The sequence below is a fragment of the Danio aesculapii genome, chromosome 9, assembly GCF_903798145.1.
Source record: "Danio aesculapii chromosome 9, fDanAes4.1, whole genome shotgun sequence".
Lineage (NCBI taxonomy): Eukaryota > Metazoa > Chordata > Actinopteri > Cypriniformes > Danionidae > Danio > Danio aesculapii.
In genome coordinates this window covers 16,712,658-16,737,273 of record NC_079443.1, presented here as the reverse complement: position 1 = coordinate 16,737,273, position 24,616 = coordinate 16,712,658, and the positions used below count along the sequence as shown (strand labels likewise).

General features: G+C 34.0%; 1 protein-coding gene across 1 annotated transcript in view; it reads right to left on the bottom strand.

The window, feature by feature from the left end:
- Nucleotides 1–24,145, bottom strand: part of st6gal2a (ST6 beta-galactosamide alpha-2,6-sialyltranferase 2a) — a 129,432-nt gene extending 105,287 nt beyond the window's left edge. The window contains exon 1 of the mRNA XM_056465038.1: nt 23,937–24,145. The gene's annotated coding sequence lies outside the window, so the exon portion shown is untranslated. The remainder of the gene's footprint in view (nt 1–23,936) is intronic.
- Nucleotides 24,146–24,616: the final 471 nt, after the last annotated feature.

Below are 24,616 nucleotides of genomic sequence, written 5' to 3'. Positions count from 1 at the left end.
GTTCAATGAGTGAAAGCAGACAGCACACACAAGCGCATGCTTAAATGGATTGTGTACTTGCTGTTGATGAAGAGATTGTGACCGTAAAACTAAATATTAGGCAAATCTTGAATAAAAATTTGCATTCGAATGCAAAACTGGTGCAATCAAATGTTAGGAGCTGCACACCAGATGAGGTGATGATGACGCAAGTGTTGTTACTGCATTTTAATGTTTTGTTAGATTAACCCACCTATCTCTTTAAATTCAAAACAAATATAGAAGGTCAGTGGAAAGAAGACTACATTAAGCTGAAACCAAGCCATTCATACAGAACACATATTCAGTGCATTTTTTAGATGAGCTGCACTCATACTTATTCAATTTCACTACACCTTGTTTATAAATGCGATCAATATGATTGGTCCTTCAGTATTTTTGCATTAAGTTATGCCTAAAAACATTGTTTTGCTAATAACCGTTTAGGCTTTTTGCATTGCTCATTGCATCTTACTGTGTTCTCTGAAGATGGAAAAAAGTTTATTTAAGATCTATTTAATCTGAATATAAAACATAACAAAGGAGATATGATTAAAATGTATTTTGTGTTTTACTGTAAAAAACTTTTTTTTTTATTGGGTAGCTGAAATAAAAATAAAATGGTTAAATTAAAAAAAAATAAATAAATAATAATAATAATAATAATAGTAGTAGTAGCATATTTTTACTTAACATTGGCCTTTAAATAATACAATTATCAAAACTTGATAATTGGTAGTTGGTAATTTTTCAGTGAGATGCTAATGGTCTAATCCGATTCAATGATCTATGCTAAGCCAGGCGAAGTGGTCTGCCAGACCTAAAGATCAGCTTAATTTAAAAATAAAAAATAATACATGTACTTACTATAAAGCTAGGGTCTAGGGTTAGTTGAATGTGGATATATAAAATAATTAATTGTTATCATTAAAGTAAATACTGTGGTCCCTCGATAGAACGCAGTTAACCTTCTGCGGCCTCACAGTTTTACGGATTTTTTAGTGCAATTTGAAAAGCCAAATTCAATTTAAACAAGTTCAGCCCTGAAACCAGTCATAAAAGGTCTAAGGTTTTGTTACACGACAACGAATGTAGCCAAAAAAAATAAAATAATAAATAAAAAAAAAACAAGTTTTCACTTGTGACTTTAATTATTTTCATATTTACACCACATTTTCAAAATGATTTGTGTTTACAGATCCACAAAAATGCTGCACTATGTATGCCAGGCCAATATTTGGCGCAGTCATCTATGTAAAGTGTGTGTGTGCGTGCGTGCGTGCGTGTATGTATGCATGTATGTACGTAGAATAATTTGCCATGTAAGATGCATCTCCACTTCTGGTATAGCTAATGTGAAGTTAATCCACACTTTGTTGATGCGTTACCAAACAGTTGACCTAAAACCATATACTCCACCATTTTTGTGTGTTTCTGTACTCTTGTCTTTTTTTTTTTTTTTTAAAACTTCCACTTTGCAACCCCCCTTTTTTAGATTAATGAGTTTTCAGTCACAAAACACCATTGTTGTGTTAATAAATTGACAAAATGCACAATACAAGGCTGTGACTAACTTTTCCCTGACCTTCACTGAATAAACGGCTGAATTTCCATGACCTATAATGAACAGAAAACAGGCAGCTGTTGTGTGGGACAGTCCCTGCTGAATTTTGTGATTCCATGAATTGGACAACACAAATATGAAATCCCCTAACTTTCAATGCCTACAATAGACCTTTTATTCCACGTATATATCAGAAAATGACATCACCATGAGAACCCAAATAATAAGATTCACGTTTTTGTTTGAAAATGTTGTGTAAACGCCTCCATAAAATCAAAGTTTGGCCTTTTGCTCAGGCCAGATGCACACAGACCCTTCACACCCACTACAAAACACTGCAGATGTCGTGACTCTAAACATGAAATCACCACATCTACAGAGAAGTCATCTGCGCATAGGATTTTTCGACACTGCAGAATTAGCAATTACCTGAACACGCTGCCACCGTGACCCGCTCTCACCCAGCTCAAGAGTTTACAAGCTTTCTCTTAGACTCAATTACACCAGCTTTGTGTACTTCTAATTGAAGTTCATTCAGTTCCATTGAGGTCCAAAGCCCACCCCCAGATAAATTTACCCTCTGGGCGCTCGGCAGTCTGGCCCAGGACTTGAGTGCTAGTCTGTCATCTGAAATTACACTGGCGGCTCCCCTGGCCAAGAGTCTGGCCGGTGTTATGCAGCGTCTGCCCCTGACACCTGACAGCCTATTAGACAGCAGCACAGAGAGCAGAATAAAACAGTGACACACACACACATATATACATCCATCCTTCAGTCACCGTAATGGACGCTTCGCCCACTTCACGCTCCACCAGACATGGAAACAAGAAATATCAACTGCACAAAACCAGTCAAATTTGTAGGCATGTCAAAAGCACCAGTACTTTGGTTAGACAAAAAAAAAAAGGCAAACATTTATACCAGTATTCCAACAGCACTGCTTAGAAACAAGGGTAGACTGACAACACTGTGTATCAAATCAAAGGGTTTCAAATAATTACTCGTTTCCAGTCTTAATGTGCATTTTATTGCAATATAATCCTATCTCACACTTTTTTTCACTATACAAATCTTAAAAGGAACTTTGTGTTCAAAGCGGACTTTAATCATGGTTTATGTTATTACAGGAGTGTTGTGTGAAAAACTGCAGACGATATTAGGGTGCGTCATGTCTTACAGACCAATGTAATAATATTTAAAATACACACAATGATATAAAGCGATGTGGCTGGGTCATTGGCATGTACACTAGAAATTGTTCCCTTTCAACTTGAAGTGTGACTTGAACATGCTTCAAGCAACCATTTTCTAACTAAAACATTGACAAATACACTCACCGGCCACTTTATTAGGTACATAAAAATAATCAGAAACTGAGGCTACAATTTGCACAGGCTCATCAAAATTAGACAATAGAAGATTGGAAAAATGTTGCCTGGTCTGATGAGTCTCAATTTCTGCTGCAACATTCAGTTGGTAGAGACAGAATTTGGCATCAACAACATGAAAGCATGACTACATCTTGCCTTGTATCAATGGTTCAGGCTGGTGGTGGTGGTGTAATGGTGTGGGGATATTTTCTTGACACAATTTAGGCCCATTAGTACCAATTGAACATTGTGTCAACACCACATCCTACCCAAGTATTGTTGCGGACCATGTCCATCCCTTTATGACCACAGTGTACTACTTCCAGCAGGATAACATGCCATGTCAAAGCGCGAATCATCTCAAACTGGTTTCTTGAACATGACAATGAGTTCACTGTACTCAAATGGCCTCCACAGTCAACAGATCTCAATCCAATAGAGCACCTTTGGGATGTGGGATTCACATCATGAATGTGCAACTGACAAATTTGTAGCAACTGTGTGATGCTATCATGCCAAAATCTTTGAGGAACAATTCCAGTACCTCGTTGAATCTATGCCACACAGGATTAGGGCAATTCTGAAGGCAAAAGGGGGTCCAACCCAGTACTAGTAAGGTGTACCTAATAAAGTGGCTGGTTAGTGTATATTAATTCCAATATATTAATGATCCGAGGTTGAAAACGTTCTGAACTTGAAGATCAAGATAAGTTGCCCTACATTTGTCCTCCAGGAAACATGCAAATATCTTCTGTTAATTCCAAAGGGCATTATTAAATTGGAGGGTGGAGGAGAAGAGGTCATATTTGAACAAAATAACCAATATTTGGACATCTTCAACCTGTGTAAAGAATTTCATATTTGAACAAAATATCAAATATTTGGGCATCTTCATCCTGTTCAAAAATTTTCACCCCTGGCTTAATGCATCATGTTTCCTTATGACGCATAAGTGAACATTTAGGCCCATCACAATAAGGAATTTTTGTTGTGCAATATATTGTCACAGAAATTGTTGTATATGTGTGTATATACATGTATGTATATGTATATATGTATGTATATGTATATATACGTCTGTGTGAGTGTGTGTGTATATATGTGTGTGTGTATATATTAGGCTTGTGCCGGTATTCGGTAATGCGATAAATCACGGTAATGAATATGCACGATATTGTTATCGCGGGCACTTCAAAATACCGTGAAAAATAATAGATCCGAATTTATATTCTTAGAACGCGCCTTAGCTTATTTTCCATCAACCGCTTGAAGAAACACTGCGTATATGCTGCGCAGAACTGATGCGCACTCTGATGTAAACAATCCCCGCATGTAGAAGCCCTGTGTGCGCAGTGCGCGCCGCCGCTGCCACCGCACTATAATCCTCATACGCAGGCCATCTGGCAGACTGGGCACTTTCCCGGTGGGCCGACGTACTTTTTGGGCCTGGCTGATCATCGTCTTATGATCTGATCGGCCCATAAAAGGCTTAGCAGCCTATCGTTTTTTTCTGCCTTATTGATTGACGCTGCTGTGATCTGTGACTCTCTGAAAGTAGATGCTTTTTTTCCCGGACAGACAGACCGGGCCGGCCCATGTGACACCCTGCAGCCCATTGGCGCTTTTCGGTATTGACATTGGGCTGGCCCAATCACAAACTCCTATTTTGGACTCCGTGTGAGCGTGCGTCGTCTGTGTGTATTTGTCAAAATAGTCGAGAGTCAGAGAGAAGAAACGCAAGGGAGGCGGGAAATACACCGGCGTTTCATTTAGCGATTCTGAAAAGTTCTCTGTTCATTCTAGTACATGGCTAAAAACGCAAATCACGTGACCACACACTCTCTGCCCAGAGCTGCAGCCACTAGTTCAGCGGGTAAGCATCAACCCCAGGTCAGAGTATAGTGCATGTCAGACAGTCATCTGCTGGGTGATCTCATCTCACTATAGTTGTTAAACGTGATATTGAATTCATCTTGTGGTCTCTATCTAACAATTCTTATGTCTTTTGAATCACTTGTTCTCAGTTAACTGTTTTGGCTGAGTGCAAAGATAAGCTAATATATTAATTTATGTAACCACATACACTGATTCTGCACATTGACTGATTGCTAACCTTTATCGTTTAAATTTAATGTACGTTATACTATTATAATGGCCATTATTGGTTATTAAAACTGATATTCTGCAAAAGAGACAGGGTAAAGTTCATTCTTTTCAATGGAAATGAAAGGAGACAGTTATATTTAAGCCCTGTTTTGTTATAAATATGCAGTGTGAAGATGATGCTCATAAAAATATGCAGCTACACGAGGCTGTTTGGTGTCTGTTAATCATAATATCAAAATGAAACAAATTTGACTTATATTATGTTTTCATTGTTTAGATAGTGAAACAGCAAGCAGGATGAGGTGAAAGAGGTTAAAATGTAACACTGTTCCCTTTGAAGATTTACCCCTGCATTAGCAGGCAGTTTTTGTTATGTTTATTATTGAATATAGGCTGAGTCAATAGTGTATTGAATAAGCTAAATTGGCTGTAGTGTATGAGTGTGTGTGAATGAGTGTGTATGGGTGGTTTCCAATATTGGGTTGTGGCTGGAAAGGCATCTGCTGCATAAAACATGCTGGAATAGTTGGCAGTTCATTCCACTGTGGCAACCCCTGATAAATAAGGGACTTATGCGAAGAAAATAAAATGAATGAATAGTGTATTTTTTTAGAACTCAACAAATATCTTTATGGACAGCATACAGAAATTAAATTGAGATTAAAGTTTGTATTTATTTATTTATTTCATATATATGGCTTTTGTGTTTTATAGAATATGAGTTGATAAAAATATTGGACATGCATAGATAGATAGCATTTTGATTGAATTTAGTGGGCCGCTCTGGCCCAAAATGCCAGGGCCGATTTTTTGCCCCAGTCCAGCCCTGCTCACACGAAGAAGAAGCATGGCGGAAGGAGGAACGCTGCCGACAATTTATCCCCCTTCAAAAAGGTTAAAGTCAGAAGTTTGGAAATATTTTGGGTTCCAAAAAAATGCAGAGGGATTACGAAGACGGTTTCCCTTTTGCACATTCACTTTGATACAATTGCTCAAGTTTACTTTTAAATTGTGTATTGTTTTATTTATATTTATTTGTATTCAAATGTTTGAAGTACTTCTAGTTAATTAAAAAGTTATTAAAGTTTTGTTATTGAAGTTTTTTGTGTTTTTTTACCTGTTTCTCTAGTAAAATTACAATATCGTGATAATACCGTATACCGTGATAAAAGCTCAATCAATTAATCGCAGCATGAAAATGTGATACCGGCACATATATATATATATACACACATACATACATACACATACATATATACATACACACACACACACACACACACACACACACACACACATACATACATATACACTATTAAATGTTGTATTAGGTAAATGTTCAATTATAAACTGTCACCGGTGCATGTTTTCACACTGTCACTCACGACTAAAGGTTTCAAATATGCAAAAGATGCAGGAAAGCGGAAGAATCTGCAGGAGATGAAGAATTTTGTTTTTAAAACCAGGAGTTTAACCGTTCAGAACAAACAAGTGTATCAGGAACAACCATCACTAAACAATTCAGCCAGGTAACCCCACACACGCACATACATACAAACACAACAAACTTTAATAATTTCAGCTACTTTTCTGTCTTATAGGCTATATTTAAACATATGTGGTGTAAAACATCATAATACCAATAATAGAATGCATCTGTTTTTTCTCAATCAAAATTATTCACATTTTCCTAGATTCCACAAAAAGATCACAAGCTTTGACATAAGGTTACTATGAAAGACAAAATAAAAAGTATTTTTGTATAGAAAAGTTGCAATATGACACAAAAGCAAGAGTACTGCTTTTCTGATGTGTTGAAATGTTGTCCTTTCCTGTTGCATTATTCAAAGAGGGTTTTTAACATGGTCCTTTTTTAACAGTTTTGTATGAATAGGCCTTTAATACAGTTTGAGCAACATGTTTATAAAGTATGTTCACACATGATTGGCTGTCATGTAGTCAGACCAGTGTGTGATTTTTCTTTTCTTTGCTATGATGACAGTAAATAATATTTGACTAGATATTCTTCAAGACACTACAGCTTAAAGTGACATTTAAAGGCTTAACTAGGTTAATTAGGCTGGTTAATTAGGCAAGTTATTGTATAACGATGGTTTGTTGTGTAGACTATTGAAAAAAATATATAGCTTAAAGGGGCTAATAATTTTGACCTTAAATTTTTTTTTTTTTAATTAAAACTGCTTTTATTCTAGCTGAAATAAAACAAATAAGACTTTCTCCAGAAGAAAAAAATATTATCAGACATACTGTGAAAATTTCCGTGCTCTGTTAAACATCATTTGGAAAATTAAAAAACAAAAATTCAAACGGGGGCTAAAAAAAGTGTGTAAATGTATGTATGTATGTATGTATGTATGTATGTATGTATGTTATTCGCATGTTAAAGTAAATCAATATTTTAAAATGCAATATTTAATGTTTTAGACAGAAAATAGATACGTAGATAATTTTTTTAATTATAATTTAATATTAATCTGATGAATTGATGGTTAATGAGCGGGGTTTGTTGGCTGGGAAAACTAACCTATGTATCCCTACATTGAGCCCCAATCCCAATTCTATTTTTGTACCCCCATGCCCTTGGCTCTTAAATCCGAGTGTGAAAGAGAAGGGCTTCAAAATGTACCCCTAAGAAATGGGACACCACTACAGCACCTGCACACGTTATCATATGTCATCATGCTCTCATGCTTCACATGAGATCAGACGATGGCGACTGCTGTAGTTATTCCAGTTGTGTTATTTTTTGGTATTTGTCTTCAAGACATCACTGAAGGCATTTATTATGTTATAACGATCTAATGTGGCAATAAGATCGTATATACTGTGCATTTACACAGTGGCCATATTCATCCATGTAAACACACCAAAAACAACATTATAGCAGAGACTGTAAAAAGCCCATTCACAGCCACTAGACTTTTCTGAAAGGGTATTTGAGCATCATCGGACTACTCTACAGGAGTTATTATTAGGGATTATAGACAGCGAAATTTAGCAGCTTTTATTTTAGCGTTTTTTTTTAAAGCATGACGTAAAACACGAACACCATTATGAATTTTTTTAAACATGTGCTTGTTTGCAGTAAAAATTCATAATAATAACAAAAAAAAAAAAAATTGTGAATCTCCTGACTTCCGGGTGCAGTGATCCTGCCATTGTGGCTTTTATTCTGGGGAATTTTCTTACCTCTTGGTTTCGAGTATTGTCCGGAAAATTCTTTATTCAAAGGGCTATATACCCCTTCCCTTTAGCCCTACGCCTTCAAGCTAAAGAGAATTGGTAAACCCCAAACCTTCACGGGAATGCGCAAAACGAGGGGTAGGGGTAAGGGGAAGGGCTAAGAGGTAGAATTGGGATTAGGCCTAAGTCAATTATAAATTAGGTATGGGCCGGTATATATGATTCTGACAGTATGATAACCTTGGATAAAAATATCACGGTTTGAAGGTATTGTGGTTACTGCTCTAAAATATGTTGTTTTTTTAATGTCTGTGTAAAAAAACAGCTACTATTTTCCCCCTTTAAAAACACAACATTTTATTTTGAGAAACATTTAAAATATTTTGTAACAGTAAACATGTCAGGCTACATAATTCAAATGAATCATTAACTTCTGCGGTCTTCATTAGTTTCTATAACACAGATTTCTTTACATTTTAAAACGTCATCTTTGGATATCTTTTCTGCTGGAGATACTGTTGTGCTAAAAAACTAGGGGCAGGGGTGCATATGAGGAGGGGGATCGGTAAAATGAAGTGCCGAATCAGATTTTAGAGATGCCGGATCTGGTTTGTTCTGGCACAAATTAAGCCCTGATACACTGTAAAGAATGCCACACAATACCTTCATGTTGGCACAACTTAATTGTCTTAACAGATTTAAGTGGATTGAACATAAAACAATTAGGTTCCCCTTCCCCAAAAAAACACTTACATATTGTGTTGTTGCAACTCATTTTAAATAAGTAGCAGTAAAGGTAATGTTTTCAGTGTAAGATTGTTGTTAAAGATGCATTACATAAAAAAATGTTAATAAGAATAATGTAAAGTATGGGAAAATAATCTTATGAACTATGGCTAATACTTCAGGTTACTCATTAAAATTAAAAACACACTACACTTTCCAGGAGCTCAAAGATTTTCAAAGATGTATTTTATTTATATCGATAAATCTTTTATAGTGCTTGATGCATGTTTAATAGACGTTCATGCATTTTTTAAAAAGCAGCTGAAGTTTGAAAGTTTGATCTTTACAGGACTGCACAAACTTCACCCTTTAAAACTACAGAAAATGTAGTCAATTTATGAAAAGATTGCCTAAAGATTATGAAAAAGTCCACAAAATGCAAACATGACTAAACAACAGATCAACAAATGTTAAAATTATCAGCATCAAGCCAAACCGTACATGCTTGTTTTCCACGAATCAAGAAATTCATCTAAATGGCATTATGAATTAATACAGATAATCTAAAAGGACAGATGGAGACTGTCATAAAGCTCAGTAATGATTGACAATCCCGATTTGCTGCATTAGGACCAGACAGTCTATGACTCACTGCCACACAACAGCACAGCATTGAGTTCAAACACAGACTCCATCATCATAAGTGTGGAACTTGAATGGGACTGTCAATGCTTCAATCACGCTCTAATAGAACTACAGCACACAGCCTCAGAGAGAGCAAAGAAAAACACTGTTAACATGCAATGAGTCCTTTCTGTTGGAGTCCTTAGAAATCTTTCTCTGGTGTTTACATCAGCAGGAGCTTTTCGTTTCACTTCTGGGCTTTTTAGAGGTGTTCAAATCTTCAGGAAATTGTAGAGACATGTTTAAATGAATGGAATACTTTAACAGCCGCAAAGCAACTACATAGCAAGAAAAAGTTCAGATTTATGTACTTCCGTCACATTGTTCTCTGACAGTTTGTCATATATGGACAACTTTGAAGGTTAAAGGGATCGTTCTGTTTAATGCAAAAGAAGATATTTTGAAGAATGCTAAAAATCTCAAATCATTGACTTCCACAGTATTTGTTCTTAGTATTGGAGGATTCCAGCTTTTTATAGTTTTTTTTGTGTTCAATAGAATAGAGACATCCACTCACTGGCCACTTTATTAGGTATACCTGTCCAACTGCTTGTTAATGCAAATGTCTAATCAGCCAATCACATGGCAACAACTCAATGTATTTAGGCATGTAGACATGGTCAAGACGATCTGCTGAAGTTCAAACCAAGCATCAAAATGGGGAAGAAAGGTGATTTAAATGACTTTAAACGTGGCATGATTGTTGGTTCCAGACGGGCTGGTCTGAGTATTTCAGAAAATGCTGATCTACTGGCATTTTCACGCAAAACCCTCTCTAGGGTTTACAGATAATGGTTGAAAAAAAGAGAAACTATCCAGTGAGCAGCAGTTCTGTGGGTGCAAATGCCTTGTTGACGCCAGAGGTTAGAGGAGAATGGCCAGACTGGTTCAAGCTGATAAAAAGGCAACAGTAACTCAAATAACCACTCGTTATAGGTATCGAGGTATGCAGAAGAGCATCTCTGAACGCAAATCCCTTTATGACAACAGTGTACACATCCTCAGGTGGCTACTTCCAGCAGGATAAAGCATCATGTCAAAGCACGAATCATCTCAGACTGGTTTCTTGTAAATGACAATGGGTTCACTGTACTCAAATAGCCTCCACAGTCAACAGATCTCAATCTGTTTAGAATATTTCCAGTACCTTGTTGTATCTATGCCACGAAGGATTAAAGCATTTCTAAATGCATAAGTGTGTACAACCCAGTACTAGTAAGGTGTACCTAATAAATTGGCCGGTGAGTGTAAAAAAGTTATTTTTTTGAGAGAGAGTAAAAAGTATCATTGAACTATCCCATTAAAGGAGAAATGTAACTGTAGAAAGCTAATGCATGTATATGCCAGGAAATAAAGATGGTTGGTGATGAAAAAGGAGCTTTTGCTCAGAGAAAAGTTGTTCATTGTTCCTATAAGTATTGGTGGAAGTGTTCACTTATTGTAGTGTTTTAAACCACAGGAACTGGTAAAAGGAACTCCTTTTGGGTGAAATAAATGAGCTCCTTCTTCAGAGTATAGTGCCTAAGCCAGCGCAACAGGAACTTCCAGTGACGCAAGCGATTGTTGATTGAGCAAACGCACACTGTATAAAACATATCCTCAAAAAATAAATGAATTAAAAACAAGCTCAATAACGACAAGTTGTCACTGAAGCAATGTGGTTATGAAATAAATGTAGTTATTATTTTTACGCATTTATTTATTAAATTTTTCCCTTTTCTTTCGTGTATGTATTTGGTGATGTTTGAGTGTTGGTATCAATGACTACATTTACATGGACATCAGTAATCTAATTATTTGCCTTATTCTAATAAGACAAGGGTTGTTCAACATCATCATCTACCATCAAAGTTCAGTTCGAAAACTCAAGACTGCAAGAACAGAGGATGCGTGAAAGTTCCCGGATATGTTCTTGATATCGAGGATGCGTGTATGCAGACTTGAGCGCAAAACTCGCTCGAGAAGTCACAGAAGTCATTGCGAAGGATAAAGGAGGAGGGAAGCGCAGCATTTTATATAAATTTATTATTAAAGTTTAGAGATACGACTTATTTGTCTCAGGAGTTTCCCTAAATGAGTAGGTGAATGTAAACATTACTATAAAATTCTTAATAAAGGCATAAACACATTTATTTGCTGAAATTCGTATTAAAACCACTAGTATTCATGTATTGTGCAATGTATATTTGTAAGGTCTTTATGGATAGTATATATTGTGAAAAGGGGAAAAACAATAAATTGTTGTATGACTGCTGTAATGTTTAAATAATTTTCCATTAAAAAGAACCAGGAAAGAAAGCAGCATCCCATTTCGCAGAGGTTGCATTCTCTGTTCTTGTGGTCTCCTGAGTTCGTTCTCCTGAGGTAACTTGGCAAGAATGGTCTCAACAAGAACGCAAGTCCGTTCTCTGCATTCTTGGAATTGAGAAACAGCCAATAATATGACTAAGGTGTTTACATGAGTTGCTTTTTGAATGTTCCTTTCATGTTCCTGTTTTACATGTTACAGTACACAGTTCAATTAACATCGTTACGTCACCATTCGACGCTTGTTTGCTCTGACAATTCACGCAACAACAGTCCCCTTTTATTTCCTTTCTACAAACTTGTGAGTTATATGTTTACTATGCCTTTAGTACCTACTTTTACTATTGGATAGCACTGGTGGGTGGTTGGTTGGGGAAAGTATGATTAATTTTTGTTAAAATATTATTTTATGACAGTTGGTTCTTTATTTTTTTGGATTTCTGAATGTAAAACTCAAGTTTTATGTTTGTTTGTTTTTTTTAAAGTGTATTTACAAGTGAATGTCTGCTAAAATTTCTAATAATAAAATATTTAAACCATTTTTAGCTTTACGACAACTGCAGTTAATTTCTCAGACTTTGCCTGCAAACAGATGATACTAGCGTTTTATTGATGGCCCAAATACAAGCTCAAAAAGTACTGGATGAGTACGCAGGAAGGACTGGTGAAAGAATTATCAGTGTAGTCATCACTTCCTGCTCACACAAAAAAAATGCTTACTTGCTTCAACAGATCAGAAAATAAACAGGTTTTGAACAAGTAAAGGGTAATTTAATCAATCGCAGAATTTTGGGTGAACTAATTCTTTAAATATAAAATATGTCTCATTATACTTGGCACATCATTGCACATTTGATCAAAAACTAATTTTAAGGATAAAAACAAAAATGCAAACACTAGCAACACAAAACTAAACTGCAAATGTAATGGATGTATTAGGAATTCATTGCAAATCACAAATGTAAACGTACAATTTAAAAGTATGGTCTTTTTTAAGGTTTGCATTGGAATATTAAAAAATATCTTCAACATAAAAAGCATTATGTTCCACCAAAGTCTACATCATCACGACCACACCATTGCGCAAACCTGGGCACCGTAAAAAAAAAATAAATAAATAAAAAAAAAGAGCAGAAAACTCAATTTTCATCAGCTCAGCAGCCAGACTCAAACTCAATAGACAAACATTGACACTCCATTTATCAGAGACATAACAGCATGTTGATAAATGAGGCTGCATGCCACCTTACATAAAACAGGGACCAAAATCAGTACAGATGGAGCAGAAGCAGACCCAAGAAGGGATAAGCAAAAAGAATGTATGTGAAATATTATATTAAGGCTGATGGTATTAGATTTTGATGTTGTGATTAATTTCTTAAGCTTTTATAACAGTATACAGAATTATCACAAGTTGCAAAAATAATATTACTTTAACAGGTATAATTACAAAGAAAAATCCAAAATCCTTTATACATGTTCAGAGTAAATAAATGTTTTAAACTAATTCTATGGGCTATAAGCACAGCTAGTGTTTTTCAGCCAATGATGAACTTCCGGTGAAGAGTTCATGTGACTATTTTCAATTTCATAAGGTTCCTTTTACATGATCAATGTTGTAATGTAATTCAAATATAATCAGTTAAATAGACTTAAGCGTTCATTTGGTTGTTAAAGCATAAAAAGAGACGAAAAACCATTTAAACACAGATGTCATCAGTAGCAGCAGGCTAGCGCAAAAACTTAATTGAAAATAATGGGGTAAAATGAATTTCCATATATCAAAGACATGGTGCAGAAAATTTTAAATTAATGCAGTGCTTCTTGTTTAGTCTGATACCCACTTTATATCGTATGTCACCCAGGCAGTGAAGATCACTGTTTATTTGAAGGAATCAGATCTTAAATGCAGCGATTTTGTAATGAAGCGACAGTTCACCAGAAGCCCTGGGACTGGCTGACTGAAATTAAAAGTCTGTGTGCATATACCCAGTGGTGTGAAGTAACAAATTACAAATACTCAAATTACTGTAACTGAGCAGTTTTTCTCAGGAATTGTAATTTAGGTAGTTTTAAAAACGTGTACTTTTACTTTCACTTGAGTACATTTTTAGTGCTGTATCGGTACTTTCACTCCACTATTTTCCTTCAACCTGTAGGCACCAATTTATTGTCTTTCAAGAGTTCACACTTAGCTGATGATTGATTATAAAGCTTGTTTGGCATGCTGTCCCGGGACAGAGCCCTCCTCGAGCCCGGGCCTCCCTCCCAAGGTGAGAGGGGAGTTTGAGCTCAGGTAGATCTCGAGAACTCCCCTGCTGTAGCAGTTAATGAACAGATAGTGATTGCTGTTAAGAGGTAACTACTTACTAGGAGCATGTCTATAGTGCCGATTTAGATTAGTCAATTAACTTAAGTTGCATGTTTTTGGATGGTGGGAGGAAACCGGGGAAGCCGGGAGAAACCCTCGTTAGCAAGGGGAGAACATGTAAACTCTGCACAGAAACATCAGCTGGCTTGGTGAGGTCTAGAACCAGTGACGTTCTTGCTGTGAAGCAACAGTGCTAACCACTGGGAAAGAAGGAGGAGTAAGGGGGGAAGGGGGATTCTTCAAAACGAAGATGGCTGTTATATGGAACTTGGTGTATTTATAGTGGCTTAGGAATCGTCTGTTTAGTGAATCATAAATGTAATAATGCGTGACTGACTGCAAGCAATCATAACCACGTGATCCTCTCAAAATTGGTTATAACCGAGAGACTGTCTAGACTTCATGTCACAAATGAGAAGATGGCGGATGTTTCCTGTATGATGACTGAAATCACCAAATGACCTTAAACGATCGCTAAATGCGCGTTTTCACACAAGCACAAATTGAAACATCAACTTTTTCAGTGTAATACTCACTACTCTTGAGTTTTTTAAAAAAGGCAATTTTTTACTCATACTTTGAGTAATATTTACAACAGATACCTTTACTTGCACTACATTTCTGGGTAAGTGATGGTACTTTTACTCGAGTATGATTTTTTTGTACTCTTTCCACCAATGCATATACCCCATTGCAAAAAGGATGACAAAGGTAACAGTACATGCTGAATCTCATTGGTTAACGTTAGTTAATGAGAAAAAGCCAGATGTTTTACAGTTACTATTACAGTAGTCAACATTTGAAGTGGATCACCACCTTTCGCCAAAGTTGTCCTAAAACTATAGAACACCTATTCCTGTCCTAAGACAATTTTGAAAAACATCTGATTCACTTAGAATGTTGACTACTGTATATAATATTATTTATATAAATAGCACAAGTGAATTGCATTAGGCATTAACTCCATTTAATAAAACAACTTTAATACATTATTAGGCATTAACCAAAAAAAAATTGTGCATTACGTCAGCCAAAATAAGTAAGTGAAATTGTTCGGAAAATAAATTATAATGATGACTTTTTTTCAGACAATATTTATATTTATTTAAATTATTATTTGAATTTGTTGTTTCAAACACATATTTTTACCCAGACTGAAACTATAAATAAATAAACAGATACAGATATATATATATATATATATATATATATATATATATATATATATATATATATATATATATATATATATATATATATATATATATATATATATATATATATATATATATATATATATATATATATATATATACATATAGCTTATTTTTCAGTAAAGGTTTATAATCACAGACCGCCGTGATCTCCACATAAACTGAAGTAACTAAAATAATGTTTTGACTTTGGACAGAGTTTCCCTTTCATGCAGAATTAATGAGCACTGAATATTTCAGAGACAAAACAAAGCAGAAAACAAAGCAAAAAGATATTGTTTGAAGCATTTGTTGACAAACTTTAAGGCACAAGCTTGGCCATTTGCAGAAAAGGTCTTTTTTTTATTTAAACAGCACCATCAATCTCACATCCACATCTCTCGGTTGTGCTCATTTTAACAGCCTGTCAACTTCTAAACAATCATGTTGTTCTATCTTGGAAAATATATCAATGCATTTTTAATGAAACCTGAGAGATGTGTTCCAAAGTTTAAATTCTCTACAAATGAAACCTGGTGTAAACTGAATATTTTTTACGATGCATTTTTGATGAATAGTAAAAAAATGTAATTAGCTGTAGAATTTAGGGCTTCACATATTGTTTTGGTATCGATATCCCAATGTGTATCCACAATAGTCACATCACAAGATTAGATTATGTATTAAAAGATAAAGATATTGCTAAATATTATTATTTTTAAATCATTTATACAATAATGACCATGTTATTTTACATTTAATTGTACAATTTAGGTACCTGAATACTGTTAGACTCTCCAGAAAACCATAAAGCACTGTTTATTTAGCTTTTATCTCTGCTCTGTTGTATTTATATATGCTTGTAATTTATTATAATTTATGCAAACGCACTGCAATAAGACTTCATCATCCCAATCTATCTAAATGAATGAAATCTTTAGTAGAGATATTCAATCCATCTGGTGAATTTATATACATATCACAATGTCAAATTTTTGCAATATCGTGTAGCCTTAGTAGAATGTAGTTTGGCAAATTTTGGATAAACATCTCAAAAGCACTGCTGTATTCATAATTAAATAATGATATAAACCATTGCCTATGCATACTAAAGCACTAGATACTATTCAAATACGAATTCTGCTTGGCCCAACTAAAATAGTGAAATAATTGTGTTAATTGGAGATGCTTTTAGATTTCTACAATTGATTTTAAATCATTAAGATGGAGTACAGAAAAAAAGAGAACATATAAAAAATACATTAAAATAAAAAATAATAATTTAAAAAAAATCAAAAATCAAAGATAAGATGATCCTAAAAAACAAAATATGCTTCCACTCAAAAAAAAGTGGCATTAGCAAAATAGATGGTCTATAGGCTTTTTTTAACGGTCCCATGAAATCAAAATAAAAAGTTTTTTAGGAGTAAGTATCAGTATTATTAGGATATCTATAAGCTAGTGCGCTCTAAAACATTGACAACATTCATATTTAGAAGATATAAAACTAATATAAACATGTAAATCTTGTAGTTTGTCACTTCCACCTAAATGGATCAACAGTTTTATTCATGTCACCTCACATTACAGTTTCTCCTCACATCAGTACCAATCAAATGCGCTCTAGTATCTGACATGCCCTGTATTTTGATTGCAATTATGTCAAACATCGGATAAAAATGCACATTTCAAAGCACTTCACAGAAACTTTTAAAAGTATGTGTAAAATCAAAATTGACAATGATTATTTTGCTAGCGCACATTGTAATTCTTTAGATGAACAGTTAATCAATTAATCCATGCTTAAATTAATGTACTGAAAAAAGAAATGATTTGTATTTGTTGAAAATGTAGGCATGTTTTTGCATGTAAAATTTGTATTTGTATGTATGTATGTATGTATGTATGTATGTATGTAAATATATATATATATATTCTTATTGTTATGGTTTCCCTTATTGTTTTACTTTACTTATCTTCCATTGCTGAATTAATAAATGTTGAGTTGTTTTTTAGTTGTAGTTGACATTAACTACACCTGAAGCACTTTTTGATTTGATTTTAAATGGGAATATTTGTTTTTGTAATCTCCGATCCATGTTAGACCATATTGTTCTGCTTTTGGATTGTAGTCCTCTGATGAGTTCAACCACAATATTCTTAACCACGCCCTTTTTACCATTCGTTTGCTTAAAGGGAATGATGCACAAAAAAATCCCTGCCCCCTACTCAATCTTCCTTTTCAGTTGAATATAAATCAACATACTGAAACAAAAGTCTCAGCAACTTCCCATTCAAAACTTCACAGACACATTCTGAAGACATCTGACACTTGTTTAACGTGTTGTAAAATAATAGGATCCCTTTAAAACACAGAGTCAACAACATATACTTCTGTGGACAACACACATTAACACTAGTGACTCTGCATAAACACTAGCTTTATAACACCTTAACAAATGGGAATAGTCACATCACTGATTCATAGCAAGGCAAAATGTGCACAATTAGGCAACAGATTTCTGAATACCATAAAAAATTTGATCCTTAACACCGAAGAAATGAGATTTGGCTAATGACACCATTTGCGGTGTGTTCCAGCTCTGATGTTTGTGCTGTCCTTCTGCAGTGACCTTGTACTAGTTAAGTGATTTTATTGTTTGGCGGTTTAAGGTTACGGCACTTGTTGTGCGGTAATTATATTTGCCAGATTTTTCTTTGTGTACACTGGGATGTAATGACTTATGACTGATTAAATCTGCAAATCAGTAGTGCTGAAGTTCCTCACCCTGCTGCCTCTTCTAATTACCTCAACCTGATTGCAGCGCCGCTGTTCTCTTTTTTCAATTGTGAAAAACACCCACACAGACCAAGACTGCTTTATTGCTTTAAGAAAAGAAAAATGCACGTCTGCTGTGTGACAATGCAATGTCACAATCAGACAAAGCTAAACCCCTAAGGCTATATAAAGAAGAAAGAGGGTTAAAGTGCCTCAAATTTGGCAGTCTTATCATATTTTTACACTGTAAACAAAGCGATTAGTTGACTTTACTTTTAAAAAGTAAGTTTAGGTCAACTTAAGAGTGCTATATATTACAATGGGTTTACTCACCTTTTATAAACTGAAGTATAATTGCTTTTATTGTACACTCAAAAAATAGTTGTTTAAACTACTGATCTAAAATGAGCTGAAACACAATTTTTTGAGTGTTTTTGGGACAGCTTAATAGTTATATGTTCAGTACACTTAACCTTATAAATTAACTTGATTGCTGATCAAATTGATTGTGTGGAATGCAGCATTTTTTTACAGTGCATCAAAAATTCAACCGGAGGGGTTTTGTCTTTAGATACATCTCATATATAATCATACAAAAATGCAAGACATCATTTATAGTGTGAAAACTTAATATAATGAATGGGTCCAAATTATTTGGAAAATATGTCTGTTCTGTTCAGTGATACATTCTTCAAATTACACTAAATTTTATTCATTATTTATTTATTCGGTTTTTTGCTTGTTCAAATCTACTCATTTAAAGTGAGCTGAAACAACAAAATTCTTGAGATTTCATTGGGACAACTTAATTTTTTTAAGTTCAAACCACATAAATTTGGTAACTTAATCGATTTGTGTTGGGACAACATGACTGAATTGTGTGGAACCCTGCATTTTTACAGTGTGTACTGAAGGACTTGAATTAACGTCTTAGTTTTTTACAAGTTTATGTGGATTAAACAAAAAACAATTAAGTTGTCCCAATGAAATCTCAAGAATTGTGTTTCTTCAGCTCATTTTAAATAAGTAGTTTAAACAAGCAACATTTTTTCTCTCTTGAGTGTAGTTTATTTTATTTTTTACACATTTATTTTAAATTTATTTAATTGTTTCAATTATAACATTTTGAATTATTTATTTAAATCTTTATTTAAATATATCTCACATTGTTTTTATTATTATTAGCTTATATTTACTAGTGTCATGTCTCTTATTTTAAGTAGTTTTCACTTTACTTGCTTTTTTCCAAACACCTGGGCCCATTTTGAAAACTCCCATCCAATAGTACATATTACTAGGCCTGTCACAATAATCAACATATAGACGTATCGCACAACACATAGACATGACCTCAATCATTTTTGGTGATGCAATATATATATTTACATTGCACTTTTTTTAGGATATGCATTTTCACATTCTAATTCCAATACCTAATTATTAAAATGACTATAATTCAATTTAATATTCTTAAGACTAAAATATTATGTGTTCTTTGAGTGTACTTGCATTCTGATATTATATTCTCATTCTGGTGTTATTTAACGAGTGTCATAAAATAGTCTCAAAATGACAATAATATCATTTATCACAATATATTTTGGTGCAATACATCATGCAACAAAAAAACAGATATCACGACAGGCCTACATATCACAATATAACAATTTAATGCAAGTTGATAATGTTATCAATATCATTAATAACTGGCAAGTCTTTTGAAATTGCTAAAGTTGTGATAATCTTTGGGCAACTCATTCAGTTGAATCCATTTCTTTCTGATTCATGCACAACAACTAAACTACTGTCCCATGAAAAAGTCTTCAATGGAAACAGCAAGCTATAACAGGTTACATGAGGAGGGCAAACACATATTGAACATACAGAAGCAATGACCTCTGACCTAAAAACTATTAAAAGCCATCAGTGTCTCACTGACCCTACTTACAATCCATACAGCATAAAACCCAAACAGACACTATATAGAATTGATCAACTGAAAAGATGCAGTGACCGTCAATAAACTGCACATCTGAAACATTTATCTGACCTATAGACAGTATAGACTATTTTTTTACCATGTTTTCTTTTATGAATGGTGAACATGCTCATTGTTTGCGGAGACGGTGGAGTAAAGGTAATAAAGCTGTAAATATTGTTCAGCGTTCAAATTTTCAAAGGGTAAGTGCACAGCAAATTAGATTTTTGGGTGAACTATCCCTTTAACATTATGCATGACAAACAAAGAAGACATTTAGCCTTTACTGATTAACCAAATTATCCATCACCTTCCACACAAATCATCAGCAGAAACCGCATGCAGAATGAATGCTTGAAACTAAATGGCTGCATATTTCAATAAACAATAGATTATGTTTATTGTAAACATCACTTAGCATCTCATTGGACTGCAGGGGGTGTGAGTTGTAGGCTTTTATTGTCACAGCAAACCACACAGTCTCTAGACACGATTACCCATTATAGACATTTTTCCCTACTCCAGAAATTGTCCCATTGTTCTTGTGACTTCATCTGGACTGTTGTTCTTGTCATACTGGGAAAAATAAATAAATAATTCGCCTAGATTCACCCACTAAGAAAAAAAAAATATTAAAAAAGTGTTGGCACAATGTCCACCAAAGTTGTGCATGGAATGGATTAAATTGGTCAAATAAATTCAAAAGGGTCTAGTTTAGTCATTGTTATTAAATTTGTTAATAGCAATAAAGAAAGGGAGTAAATAAATCAGCTTAAATAAGTTTATGTATTAAAATCAGTTATAATTGACATTCTAAAAGCAGTACAAATAGTATGTATATATAATGCATATACATGATGTTTTAAATGTTTTAAAATAAGCTTATTTTGCTCGCCAAGGCTGCATTTATTCATTCATTCATTTTCTTTTCAGCTTAGTCCCTTTATTAATCCGGCGGAATGAACCGCCAACTTATCCAGCACATATTTTACCCAGCAGATGCCCTTCCAGCTGCAACCCATCTCTGGAAAACAACCATACGCACTCATTCACACTCATGCACAACGGACAATTTAGACTACCCAATTCACCTGTACCACATGTCTCTGGACTGTGGGGGAAACAGGAGCACCCAGAGGAAACCCACCCATGCGAACGCAGGGAGAACATGCAAACTCCAAACAGAAATGCCAACTGACCCAGCCGAGGCTCGAACCAGCGACCTTCTTGCTGTGAGGCGACACCACTGCGTCGCCAGGGAGCATTTATTTAATCAAAAATACAGTATAAATTGTAAAATTGTTTAATGTTATTGCACTATAAAATAACTGTTCAAAATTGGTTTATAATTTAATTTAATCATTTATTCCAGTAATTTTAAAGATGATTTTTCAGCTTCATTACTTAAGTCTTCAGTCACATGATCCATCAGAAATCACTCTAATATTAATTATTATTAAAGAATAAGAATAATAATGTTATTATTATTTTATTAAATATTAATAAGTAATAAATTAATATCATTATTAATGAAATAGTAATAAAACCAATAATGACTAGAGTCATCATTTCATTTGAAACTACATACAATAAGCAGTTATTTAAATTTTTTTATACATTTTCAAACTTTAAATTTTTTTCAATTAATAAAGCCCATCTTATGAACAGAATAAATTTCTTCAAAAAAATTGGTCATATCAATTCAAAAGGGTCTAGTTTTGTCAGTGTTATTAAATTTGTTGAATTGATTTTGAATTGATTTTACCGATTAAAACATAATAATAATAAAAAATTAAAATTCGACCCCAAACTTTTGAACGGTAGTGTATATATAGTATGTGTGTGTTATTTAAAACGTAAATTGGGGTCTATAAAGCGCATTTGTCAAACCACTAATCAAACAAATGCAACTGGACTACAGTGTCATTGATTAAAGTTTAAAGTATATGATAAGTATAGGTTAAATAAAAATACTACAACTCTAAGAAATCATTTAAAACGAAAAATATTCAAAACAATAATACAATTTACAAAAAGCTAAGCAAAATTACAAAACCTTTAAAAAAAAAACTTTTAAAAAACTGTTTCTAAACTAATTATTACACTATTAAATAATTACCCCACAAAGAAAAAAAAATTTTGGATTGCACTTCGCTGGTTAACACATTGAATGCATTTTTTTTTTTCAAAACATGCCATAATTTCTAAAATATCAGCCTCTACCAAATGGTTGATATGTCAGTTTATTGTAAAAGTACCGGACTTAATACATATTCAATGAAAAATCTGAAAAAATCAAGTGTAAGACCAATTTATTTTAAAAGAATAATCAAAATAAAACTTTTTTTTTTTTAAGTATGCCCTAAAGTATTTCAGATTCTCATTTAACACATTTCTTGTTTTTGTTGTTTTTGTTTTTTTTTTTCTGTTTTTTTACAATAAAACCAAAATCAAGTGAAGTAGTGCAACAGGATGTTTGCTTGATTTAAATATTTATTTTTTGTAAACCAACAATGCTGGGTTAAACCATTATTTAAAACAGTCGTTCTTTAAATGACTTAAAACTTAAACAGTCAAAACATGGTCAATCGTTTGGTAGAGGGGCTGTCAAAGGGTTAAAAAAATATATATTAATAAACACGACATTAAATGGTGCATAAATTATCCTAAACATCTACATTAGTGATATTAGCGTACTATTAACAAAGTAAACAATTCACTCACTCGGAAATTGTTTAGTGCTTGAGACGACTGTGAACACTTTTTTTTAACACTATAACAAAATACCACATTTTCCATTGTTTTCCTTCTACCAAACTTCTGTTTAAATGCTCCATTAATTATGATGTTTACAAACACTTTCTCAGTGCAATTAGATTTTACACTATTTTTATGTCGCTGTGTGGACTATCATTCAGAGATCAAAAACAACTGTAAAATACATTTCGATAGGAAACAATTTATTTGACAAGACGGCAGCACAACACTGCCTTTCCCATTTTATTTACAAATGTATGGCCTCCCTAGCTTTGCTTTTGCAATATCTGTTAGAACATTTTTAGAATGCACGCACACTCTAACACAAGAATGCATGTATCAATCTCCAACATGACTGAAATCTGTAAGTGAGCCTATATACTAATCTCAAACTTCACCTCTATCATCCAGTCAGCACATGTTCTGCCCTGCATGCTCACCTGGCAGATAAAGAGGTCTTGCGTATCCTGTTCATACAATCATCTGTCTGCACTTCAGGGCTGCCTCAAGGTATTGAACTGAACTTCAGCATGCACACCAAATGATGCAGAGGGTCTGGACTATAAAGCACCCTGAACTCAACCCTATGTGTGTGTGTGTTTTGAACGCAACAACGTAATTTACAAACAAAACGCACTGGTGTTGTTCAGCCATCATTGCCGAACCGCACAGCTGGATCACGCGCTCAGTTCATTTCATATCGCGTCTTTTACTAGCATTGTGTCCAGCGTATTGTAAATGACGGCGAGCTTGAATGTGGCTTAATGGGAAAAACAAGCAGGCGAAAACATAAACATCCATTCGCAACACAACAATCGTTATTTGAGGTTTGCGTTCACAAATCGCTGCTATAATAACAGAGTCGGGCGCGCGGCTTACCTGAGAAATCAGCCCGCGTTCATTGTTCTGTTAGGAGAGTAATATATTCCTCGCGACCGCTTCCAGTCGCTGATGTTTTCGTGTTTTGGTGAGGAGAGCGTTGGATGTGTGCTTCGGGACCGGTGCGGATGCTCCAGCGGTAACGGACGGCGGTGTAATCGCGTCTTTGATTCCTTCGGCTCTCCGTGTTTTATCAGATGAGTTTAGTGTGGAGGGGCGGAGCCTCGAGCTGCTGATTGACAGCCCCAAGCGCTCTTGCCATCTCAATGGCTCTATCGGTTTAGCTAGATGTTCGGGCAAAATGCAATAATAATAATAATAATAATAATAATAATAATAATAATAATAATAATAATAATAATATAAATTTTTTTTATTTCAAAAATATATAGCATTTATTACCATATAATAGGCTACATAATATATAGCATATAATATATGGTTACAAAATTTATTTAGAATATATTTATAATAATAATAATAATAATAATAATAATAATAATAATTATTATTATTATTATTATTAATATTATTATATTAAACATTTTCGATTTAAAAAATATGCAAATACCTTACATCAGATATATATTTCATTCAGCCTCATGGTAACAACATTTACTGTATATAGCATATATAATTTATTATTATTATTATTATTATTATTATTATTATTTATATAT